Raw genomic sequence first — 10138 nt, forward strand, 5'->3', positions numbered from 1 at the left:
AGCAGGGAAGAGTTTTGACGGGGTAGTGTCCTCAAAGGTGACTGTAAGGTCAAATATGAAAACTGGAGGGAATTGCCATCATCCCCCAGAGAATCCTCCCCTGAGCTGTGGATCTCTGCAAACTGGGCCTGGATGACATCCTCTGATGGAGGTGCCTTATGGCCTCCTTATCAGATGGAGAGTAAAGAGGAGGAGCGGAACCCTGCGGAAGGGAGAAAGGTCTTCTGGGGACATGGGTTTCAGCTGAGAGGTAGAAAGCACTCTGCTCTGGCTTTTGGCAAAATTGGGAAGCTGCCAACAGTTTCCAAAGTCCTTTTCCAGCCAAGAATTAATTTGCTCCTCCTAACAACCCTGTGGGTTGAGCCAAGCAGGGATAACTGTGCCACTGAGAGAAATCACAAGCCCAATGTCACACAACAGTCAGTTGCCCAGGCAGGACATCTGTCTGGCCAAGGGTCCCCTTTTGGCAGTCTGATGAAGACTGTGGGCCCCTATTCAGAAGAATTATTTTTTTCCTGAGGGAAATTTGCCCTGAGCTAACATCTGTGTCAATCGTCCTCTATTTTTTTTTTTTTTTTTTTGTATGTGGGACACCCCCACAGCGTGGCTGGTGAGTGGAATAGGTCTGAGCCGGGATCCAGACTGCCCAACCCAGCTGCCAAAGTAGAGCTCACAGAACTTTTACTATTCTGCCGTGGGGCTGGGTCCCAGAAGAATATTTTTAACTACAAAAAGTAAATTATTTAGGATTACAAAGGATATCAATTATATAGAATCATTATAAAAATATTTATTTTGTGAATTGGTCCTTGTAACATATTAAACAACAAGATCTGGAGATTAAGCATTGTAATTTTGAGGTGATGAATGAGTGTAAACAGTGTTTCAAGATATGGCTACTCTGATGCAGTACAGAAGTGTCTGTGATTTTTATTGGTACCCAAGTCACGGGTACTGCTACTACTACTGTGATTTGTTGCTTACGTGCATGATAGAAGGAAATGCTAAATTTCAGTAAGAGGTTAGTGAAAATAAGGATGGTATTTTTCCCCCTCCAAGTTCATGGACAGCCCCCCACCCCCAGACACTCTCTCCATGGACCCCTTGGGCTCTGTGAAATCTGTGCTCAAACCCTCTGCCTCTCTGGTCCAGCTCCTACTCCAATGCTTGTTCCTTCATCATGTGCATCATGTCTCCTCCTGGAGGCATTTATTGCAGACCTACTATGTGTCAGGTGGTTTCCCATCTTGTATGAAATATAATCCTTGAAAACTTCCTTTGAGGTAGGTGTTATTCTTCCCACTTTGCAGACAAGGTAAGTGAGACTCAGGGAGGTTACGGGATTTACTGAAAGCCACACAGCTAGTAACCGATCAGAGTCCTGTACCACTAACTCCTTCCTCCCCAAGTGAGGCCTGGGGGCCAGAGTCTACAACACCATAAGGGAGGAAAGTATAGGAGAGAAAAGTGAGCAGGGAGAACTCACATTTACGGAGAACACACTGTGACCTAGAAATTGTGCTCTGTGTTCTTCATTGTCTCCTTTAACCCTCACAACTCTATGCAGTATTACTCTACTTTTTAAAAATATAAAAATAACTAAATACATACATATTCATTATAAAACAGCAAATTAGAAAAGAGATAAATCAAAGGGAAAAATAAATATGACCCATAATCTCACCACACAGAAATATCTGTTGATTCTTTGGTGTAGAGTCTTCCAGATACACCCACTCACACACAATTTTGCACTCACTTTAGGAAAATGATCCAGAGAGGTTAAGTAACTTGCCCAAGGGTATACAAGTACTAAGTTCCAATCACCTGCTGTGTGTGACCTTAGGTCAGTCACTGTCCCTCGCTGTTTTAGGGCAGTGGTTAAGATTACTCAAGATAAAAGAGCTCTCGCGCTTCTGTGCTGCTCTCAAAACAGTGCGCTCTGGACCTCAGCAGCCTTGCTCCAGGAGCCTGGTGCCCTCAGAGGGTCCACAAAGAAACGCCCCCTCGCTGTAGTGACCGACTTCACAGCTCGGTGACCGCAGTCAACAGAGGCTGAGAACCCTGGCTCAACCTGCGGTTGAGTACTCGGTTCCGTGGGCCTCTGACGGGTGTGTGGTCAGCTGGGAGTCCCCGGACTCCGGACGCAGAAGCAGAGAAGGGCGAGCAGCCCTTCTCCCCTTGCCTTGCAGGCCCCAGCTGTGCCTACCCAGACCCTCCTCCCCATGTCTCCTCCCCTCCTCTCCCCAGCCCTGCCGGGCTCTGATGCCAGTTTGCAGTTCACGGCAGCTGGGGTAGCAAAGAAAGGACCAGGCGTGCATTAAGTCCTTCTAAGTGCCAGTGCCTCTCACCGCCATTCGCTTGATGCCCAGGACAGATTCTTTGCCTTCTCTTCTGGAATGAGGCTGTTGCGTCTCATTTTGAGAGAAGTGACTTTGCTACGGTGGAACATCAAATCCAGGGACAAATCGGAGATGGAGGCTCAGGTCTCCTGGTACCAGCCAGGTTCTCCCCTACTCTGGGTGGCCACTCTTTCGGTTTAGGTTTTCGTTTGCTGTTTGATTGTTTTACTATGAAATGTTTAAGACACACAAAACAACATAAAGGATAATGCAAGGACTACCCACGTACCTTCCACTCCGTTTACAAAATAAAAATTGACCAATCCTGTTTGAAGCCCCCTGTGCCCTCCTCCCTGCCAGCCCACCCCCACCCCGTAACCGCTCTCTTGAGTTTGGTGTTCATTGTTCCCATGCTCTTCTTTATGCGTTTATCACGTATGTATGAATCTTTGAGCAATATATGGAGTTACTTTGCACGTGATTAAATTTTAAATAAATAGCGTCATACTGCATGTGTTCTTCTGGAACTTGCTTTTTTTCACTCCATCTTACCTTTGTGAGCTTTGTCTATACTGACACGTATGCTCAAGCTACTTCATTCACTTTTGTTGCTTTGTAGTTTTCCACTTAATGAATATATGATGATTTCTTATCAGTTTTCTCCAACAATTAGATTCCTTCCAATTTTTTATTGCTATACAATAATGCTCCTCTTGAGTTTTTTCTTTTAAAATCAATTTTGTTGAGGTATATTTTACAAACAAAAAGATATACCCATATTGAATGTACAGCTTGGTGAGATTTGACAAATATGTACACTCATGTAACCAGCACAGTCAAGAAGCGGTCCATTTCCATCAGCCATCACCATCCCTTGTGCCCCTTTGCAGTCAGCCCCTCTCCCCACCCCAGCCTTGCCTTAGACCCCACTGGTCTGCTGTCCGTCCCTATAGATTTGTTCTGCCTGTTGGTGAATTTTTATGTTCATGGAATCGGACAGTATGTTCTCTTTTGTATCTAACTAGTTCACCACAATGCCTTTGAGATACACAGAAATTGTTGCATGTACAAGTAGTTCCTTCCTTTTTATCGCTGAGTATATGGAAAGATACAAATGATATGGAAATACTACAATCTGTTTATCCATTCAACTGTAATAAGCATTTGGGTTGTTTCCAATTTGGGACTATCATGAATAAAGTAGCTATGAACATTTTTGTATATGTGCTTTCATTTTGGGGGGTATGTATGTTTTCATTTCTTTTGAGTGAATACCTAGGAGTGGAATTTCTGAGTAATAGGGTAGATGTGTGTTTAATTATAAGAAGTTGCCAAACTGTTTTCCAGAGTGGCTGTACCATTTTGCGACCCTACCAGCAACGTATAAGAGGCAAGGCTCACACGCCTGAAACTAATATAATGCTTATGTCAATTCTATCTCAATGAAAACAACAAACAGAAGAAGAGGCAGGGCTCTACATCCTCACCAGCACTTGGTATTGTCAGTATTTTTCATTTTGGCCATTCTTATAGGTGCGAAGTGATATCTCATTGTGGCTTTAATTTGTATTTTCCTAATGACTAATGATGAATATCTTTACATGTTCTTATTAACTATTCATCTATCTTCTTTGGCAAAATGTCTGTTTTGCCTATTTTTAAATTTAGTTATCTTCTTATTGAATTGTAACAGTTTTTATATATTCTGGATACAAATTCTTTATCGTGTATATTGTTGTAAATATTTTTTCCCAGTCTGTGGCTTGCCTTCTCATTTTCTTAAAGGTATTTTTAGAAAAACAGAAATTTAAAACTTTGATAGTCCAATTTATCACTTCTTTCTATTAAGATTAGTGCTTTCTGGGTACTATCTTAAAAAAATGTTTGCCTACCTGGAGATCACAAAGATTTTCTCCTGTATTTTCTTCTAGAAGTTTCACAGCTTTAGCTTTTACATTTATGCCTGTGATCCATTTTGAATTAATTTATGTGTGTGACGTGAAGCAGAGGTTGAGGTTCACTTTTACAGGGATAACCAGTTGTTCCAAAATCATCCTTTGAAAGGACTATCTTTTCTCCGTTGAATTAACTTGACACCTTTCAAAAATCAATTAACCATATATGTGTGGATTTATTTCTGGATCCTCTATTCTATGTCGTTGATCTGGATTTATCCTTTATAAAGGCCAATACCACTTTGTCTTAATTACTGTGGCTTCGTAAGTAAATCTTGTAATCGGGTAGTGTCCTCTAATTTTGTCCTTATTTTTCAAAATTGTTTTAGTGCTTCTAGGTCCTTTGTATTTCCATATAAATTTTAGAATCAGCTTGTCAATTTCTACCAAAAAAAAACAAAAACTATTCTGAGATTTTGCTTAGGATTGCATTGAATCAATAGAACAATTTGGAGAGAATCAACATCTTAGTATTGAGTTTCCCAATCCATAAACATGATATGTCTCCTCATTTATTTAGTTCTTGTTTAATTTCTCTCAGCAACATTTTATACTATTCAGTGTACATGTTGTAAACACATTTTGTAAAATTTATCCCTTTTTCTTCTTTTTGATGATATTGTAGATGACAGTTTAACAGGATTTTCCAATGGTTCATTGCTAGTGTATAGAAATACAATTTACTTTTGTATACTCACCTTGTATTCTATGATCTTGCTAAATTCCCTTTTTAGTTCTAGTAGGTTTTTGGAGACTACTTAGGATTTTTTATGTTAACATAAAGAACATAATTTATTCACAGACAACATATCATGAATAAAGGCAGTTTTACTTTTCCTTTCCAGTAGATGTCTTTTATTTCTTTTCTTATTTTATTACATTGTCTAGGATCTCCAGTATAATGTCAAAGAGAATTTTTTTGAGGGTTTTTTTTTTTTAAAACTGAAGTCAGATCATGTCATTATTCTTTTATTTATTTATTTATTTATTTTTAAAGATTTTACTTTTTTCCTTTTTCTCCCCAAAGCCCCCCAGTACATAGTTGTATATTCTTCTTTGTGGGTCCTTCTAGTTGTGGCATGTGGGACGCTGCCTCAGCATGGTTTGATGAGCAGTGCCATGTCCGCACCCAGGAGTCGATCCAATGAAACACTGGGCCGCCTGCAGCGGAGTGCACGAACTTAACCACTCGGCCACGGGGCCAGCCCCTTGAGGGTTTTTTTTTTTAAAGATTGGCAGCTAAGCTAACATCTGTTATCAATCTTCTTCTTTTTTCCCCCCTTTTTTTCCCCTAAGCCCCCTCGGCACATAGTTGCGTATTCTAGTTGTAGGTCCTTCTAGTTGTGGCATGTGGGACGCTGCCTCAGCATGGGCTGATGAGTGGTGCCATGTCCGCACCCAGGATCCCAACCAGCAAAACCCTGGCCGCCAAAGTGGAGCATGTGAACTTAACCACTTGGCTACAGTGCCGGCCCCTGAGAATTCTTCTGAGTTTTGAGGCAGAATTGTGCAATTCCTTTTTCTCTGCACTTGATTCTTTCCCACCACACACTTATCAACAGAGAGATCCTTTGAAGGCTTGACCTGAGCTGTTGAAATAGCCCCAGTGATTCCAGTCTGACCTCTAAAATCTAAATTCTCCCTACCTCTCCAACTGTGCCTCTTCTTTCCTGCAAGAAACTTCTGAGTCAGCCAGTCTGACCTGGGAGAGGATCCTCCTCTCTCAATTTTTTGCCCATGTCATTCCACCCTTCTGCTTATCTAAATCTTCTCCACCATTCAAGGTCCAGCTTGAAATCCCTCCTGCAGGAAGCCCTTGTGTGACCAACTCTCAGAGCACCATTTTTTCTTGTAGCATCTGCTGTCCTGACTGTATATGTACCATTCGTTGAGCACCTTCCGTGTGCCATCATCTCACTTAGAAATCACAGCCTCAGACTGTAGGGTGCTCTAGGACAGAAGTTGTGCCCGCTTCAGCCCTGGTTTCACCACACTCAGACTAGGGCCTGCTTCTCAAAGCCAGGGCTGCTGCCTTGTGCCACATTTGTTCTTTCGTGTGCCTTTGTGTGCAGATCAGAAAAAAGTGCCCCTTCCTCTCACCTGATGTAGCCCTCTGCCAAAGGCAAGGCTTGGCAATTAGAGTTCAAGCTAGATTTCAGCTCCCACTTATCCCTTCTGCTGGACACCTTCAAAATCTGCATGGCCATATGGGTCAACCCTGCCTCAAGGAAGGAATTAATAAATGAACAAATAATTCTGAAATATGAGTGTTTTATATTTATAAAGATATTGAGACTCAGAGAGTTTAAGGTACTCACCCAAGGACTCTTTCAGGAGTGGAAGAAACTGGGGTTTGCCCTGGGTCTGCTGGTCTCCAAAGCTCAAGGAAACATCACCTTTGCCAACCTCCTTCTCTGATCTCAACATGAGTCCAGCACTTTACATGTTATTAAGCATCTTTCATGTTCGCGGTTCTTTTTCAGCCTGAGATCGGCCACTTCTGGAATTTACTCCAAGACTTCTGGACCCTAATGTGAATGTCGGGCTCTCTCCCAGGATCAGGGTGTCCAGCCCTCACCTCTGTGTCCCTGCTGGAGTGTTACCAGAGTCCAGGAAGCAGAGAATAGAGGGACAGGCAAGGATGGATACCAGGTCACCCAGGATTCCCATTGCTACTTGGCACCTGGCTTGCTGGGAGACCTTGGATTTCTCACTTAGCCTCATCTGTAAAATGGAAGGCATGATATGTACAGGAGGTCGTACCTATACATGATACAGGTATGTGAGCACTCAGCAAAGTTTAGCTCTCCTCTTCCTTCCACTTTGCTGAGAGCAGAGTACGTCCCCTGTTAGGTCCACACAGAAGAAAACTGCAGCCTTTGTCTTCAGAAGACCCTTAGTGAAGTTTGTCACCCCCACGACTAGGACCGCTTTTTCTCTTAACCTTGGGCGAGTCTTTTCCCCTCTCTGAGCCTCAATTTCCTGTCTTTTAAATGAAGACAGTAATACCTAATAAGGACAAGCAGAATTATCACTTACTGAATATTTACTACGTCCCAGGCACTGCAGTGCTGTGTGGGCGTATTGTCACTTAATCTCACAATAGGCCTATGAGGTAAGTGCTATTAATATCCCCGAGTCCCAGAAGAGGACACTGAGGCCCAGAGAGAGAGGTGAAGTACTTTGCTCATGAGTCACCCAGCTGCTAAGTGGCAGAGCTGGGATATGAATCCTGCTTTGCAATATTTTAGACCAGGATTTCTCAGTTTATTGATGATTTAAGCCAGATAATTCTTTGTTGCAGGGGACAGTCCTGTGCACTGTAGGATGTTTAGCAGCATCCCTGGCCTATACCCACTAGATGCCAGTCGTACCCATCCCCGGTTGTGACAACCAAAAATGTCTCCAGATATTGCCAGATGTCCCCTGGTGAGCAAAATCACCCTTGGTTAAGAACCACTGCTCTCCACTCTGGAGTCCTAGACAATGTCTTTCCTCTAGAATATGACCAAGCAGGGAAGCTTCTCCCCTGGCAAGGGCCAGGGAAGGAACTCAGCTGCAGACAGATGCCACATCAGCCAACACTATTTCATATTTGCTAGAGCCCTTTCCACTTACAGAGTTCGTACATTCTCATGCATTCCTGTCTGAACGTTCCAGGTGAGAGAGCACTTGGACAGAAGTATCCAGCACAGCGTCCAGCACTCATCAGTAAAATCTTAGTTTCCTTTTATTGGCTAGATGAAGTGACGGAGGGTCAGCAAGGTTAAGTGACTGTCCCAAGGTTACACAGCTAGTCAGGGGGGATTGTCATTTGTTGATTAGCCAATTAACTATTGTTCTCAGCTTCTACTTTAATCCTGAGAAGAGTTCCTGCTTTCATTGGGAGGAACAAGGCAAATCAGAAGAGTTAGAATGTTTGTTTCCTAGAGTCGAAGGGACCCTAGAGGCTATCCAGTTCAACTCTCTACTGCATAGTATTCCACTCTGGATTAGGATTGCCAGATAAAATACGGGATGGCTAGTTAAATTTGAATTTCAGATAAACAATGAATTTTGTTTTTAATGTAAGTAAGTATGTCCCATGCAATTGTCACTAATACCAGGGATGTGGCCCTGGGACTCCTTCTGGATAACAAAGAGCAGGGGTCAGTTGATCATGTGATCAACTGGAGCAATTGCAGGGGAGCAATCATATTCCAAGGGATTAGAGGAAGGGGCCTTCTGACTGGGCTTTCCCATCTCACTGAGATTGGTCACCTCTTCTGTGGGAGGACTTGAGCCTTTCAGGTCAGGGGGAATCTAGCTGATGCAGGGACTCAGACAGTCCCTGGGACATTCAGAAACAGACATAGATGATGATGATGACGTCAGTCAACAAATGCGTTTTGAACACCTACTATGGGCCAGGCATTCATTATGCTCAATGAATACAATGGAGATAAAGTATACAGCAATAGCAAGGAAAGGAAGAGAATTTCCACCTGTGCAATGGGAGGAAGGAGTGAAAGAGAACGTGGCTAGCAGTTTGGTGTTGCTGCAGCAACTCCAAAGGTAAGGAATGGAGGAGGATGAAGCACAAGGGCTTTGAATGACAGCGTAAGGAACCAAGCCTTTATTTCAAGGATAAGGGCAGAGGGCACATGGAAGCAGAGAGGTTATATGCTCAGATTTGCTTTCATGAAGATCATTCAGCTTGCAATGTGAAGGAAAGATTGGAGGAGGGAGTTGGGGCCAAGGAGATGAGTTATAAGGATGATACATCCTGAGTTAGGATAGTGGTAGCAGGAAGAAGGAAAGGGGAGAGATTTGAAAGATGTTAAGACGTAAGGCAGAGATGGCTATTTGTCCCTGCCCCCTCAACATGTGTTCTCCCCTTCTTCTATGGTAATGGAAGCCCCAGTTTTCCTCTGGGCACATGGTCATACAGAATAAAAACTTCATTTCCTAGTCATCCTTATGTCTGTATATGGCTATGTGACTAAGTTCTTTTAACCTGTAGGATGTGGTGTAATGCCCTTAAAGGAATAGAGTTGGGGTAGTTGGCTATGTTGGATCATGTAGATGTTGGCAACATCCTAGGGATAGCGGAGACATGAGCCTGAGCCACTGACTAATTCATGGAGCAGAGTAAAAGTCTAGTTTTTACATAGGACAGAAATAAACTTCTATTTCACTTAAGACTGTGTTTACTCTGGGTTCCTGTTACAGCTGCCAAATCTCCATCCTAACACAAAGTGGTAAAAGTCATAGGTGATGGCTAAGATGTAGGGACTACAGGAGATGCGGAGAGGGAGAGGAAGCTGCCGAGTCTTTTGTTACACCTAAGGCAGTGTTTCTTTCTTGAAAATGGCCTTTTGACCACCTGCAGTGTAATCACTCTGGATGGGGCCCAGGAATCTGTGCAAGCAGCTTGTTGATTTACAGGGACCTGGGCTTCGGCAATCCCTTCCAGCAGCCCCCCAGGCTGGCTCTGCTGGAGCTGGGAGGTTTCAGGTCTGCCTGCCTTCCTCAGGTGTCTCCATGGTGACCCGACCTCCGGGCAGCCCCCAGAGCAGCCTACTTCTATCAGTAGTTCAGTGTCGGCCTCTGCCTTCAGATTTGGGACTGAAGACAGGCTCTGTCATGTTAAGTCAGGTCACTATCATTTCTTACCTGGATCCCACAAGGCCCTGAATGATCCTGGCTCCAGGCAGCACTGGCTCCATCATATCAAGTATCTTTCTTCCTTAGGGACTTTGCCTGAGCCACTCGGTCTGCTTAGGTCCTCCCAACTTCTTTCCCTTAACGCTTATTAAAATTTTAGCTCTCAGCTTAAATGTCATGCCTTAGGGAAGCCTT

Source organism: Equus quagga, chromosome 5 (genome assembly GCF_021613505.1).
Source record: "Equus quagga isolate Etosha38 chromosome 5, UCLA_HA_Equagga_1.0, whole genome shotgun sequence".
Classification (NCBI taxonomy): domain Eukaryota; kingdom Metazoa; phylum Chordata; class Mammalia; order Perissodactyla; family Equidae; genus Equus; species Equus quagga.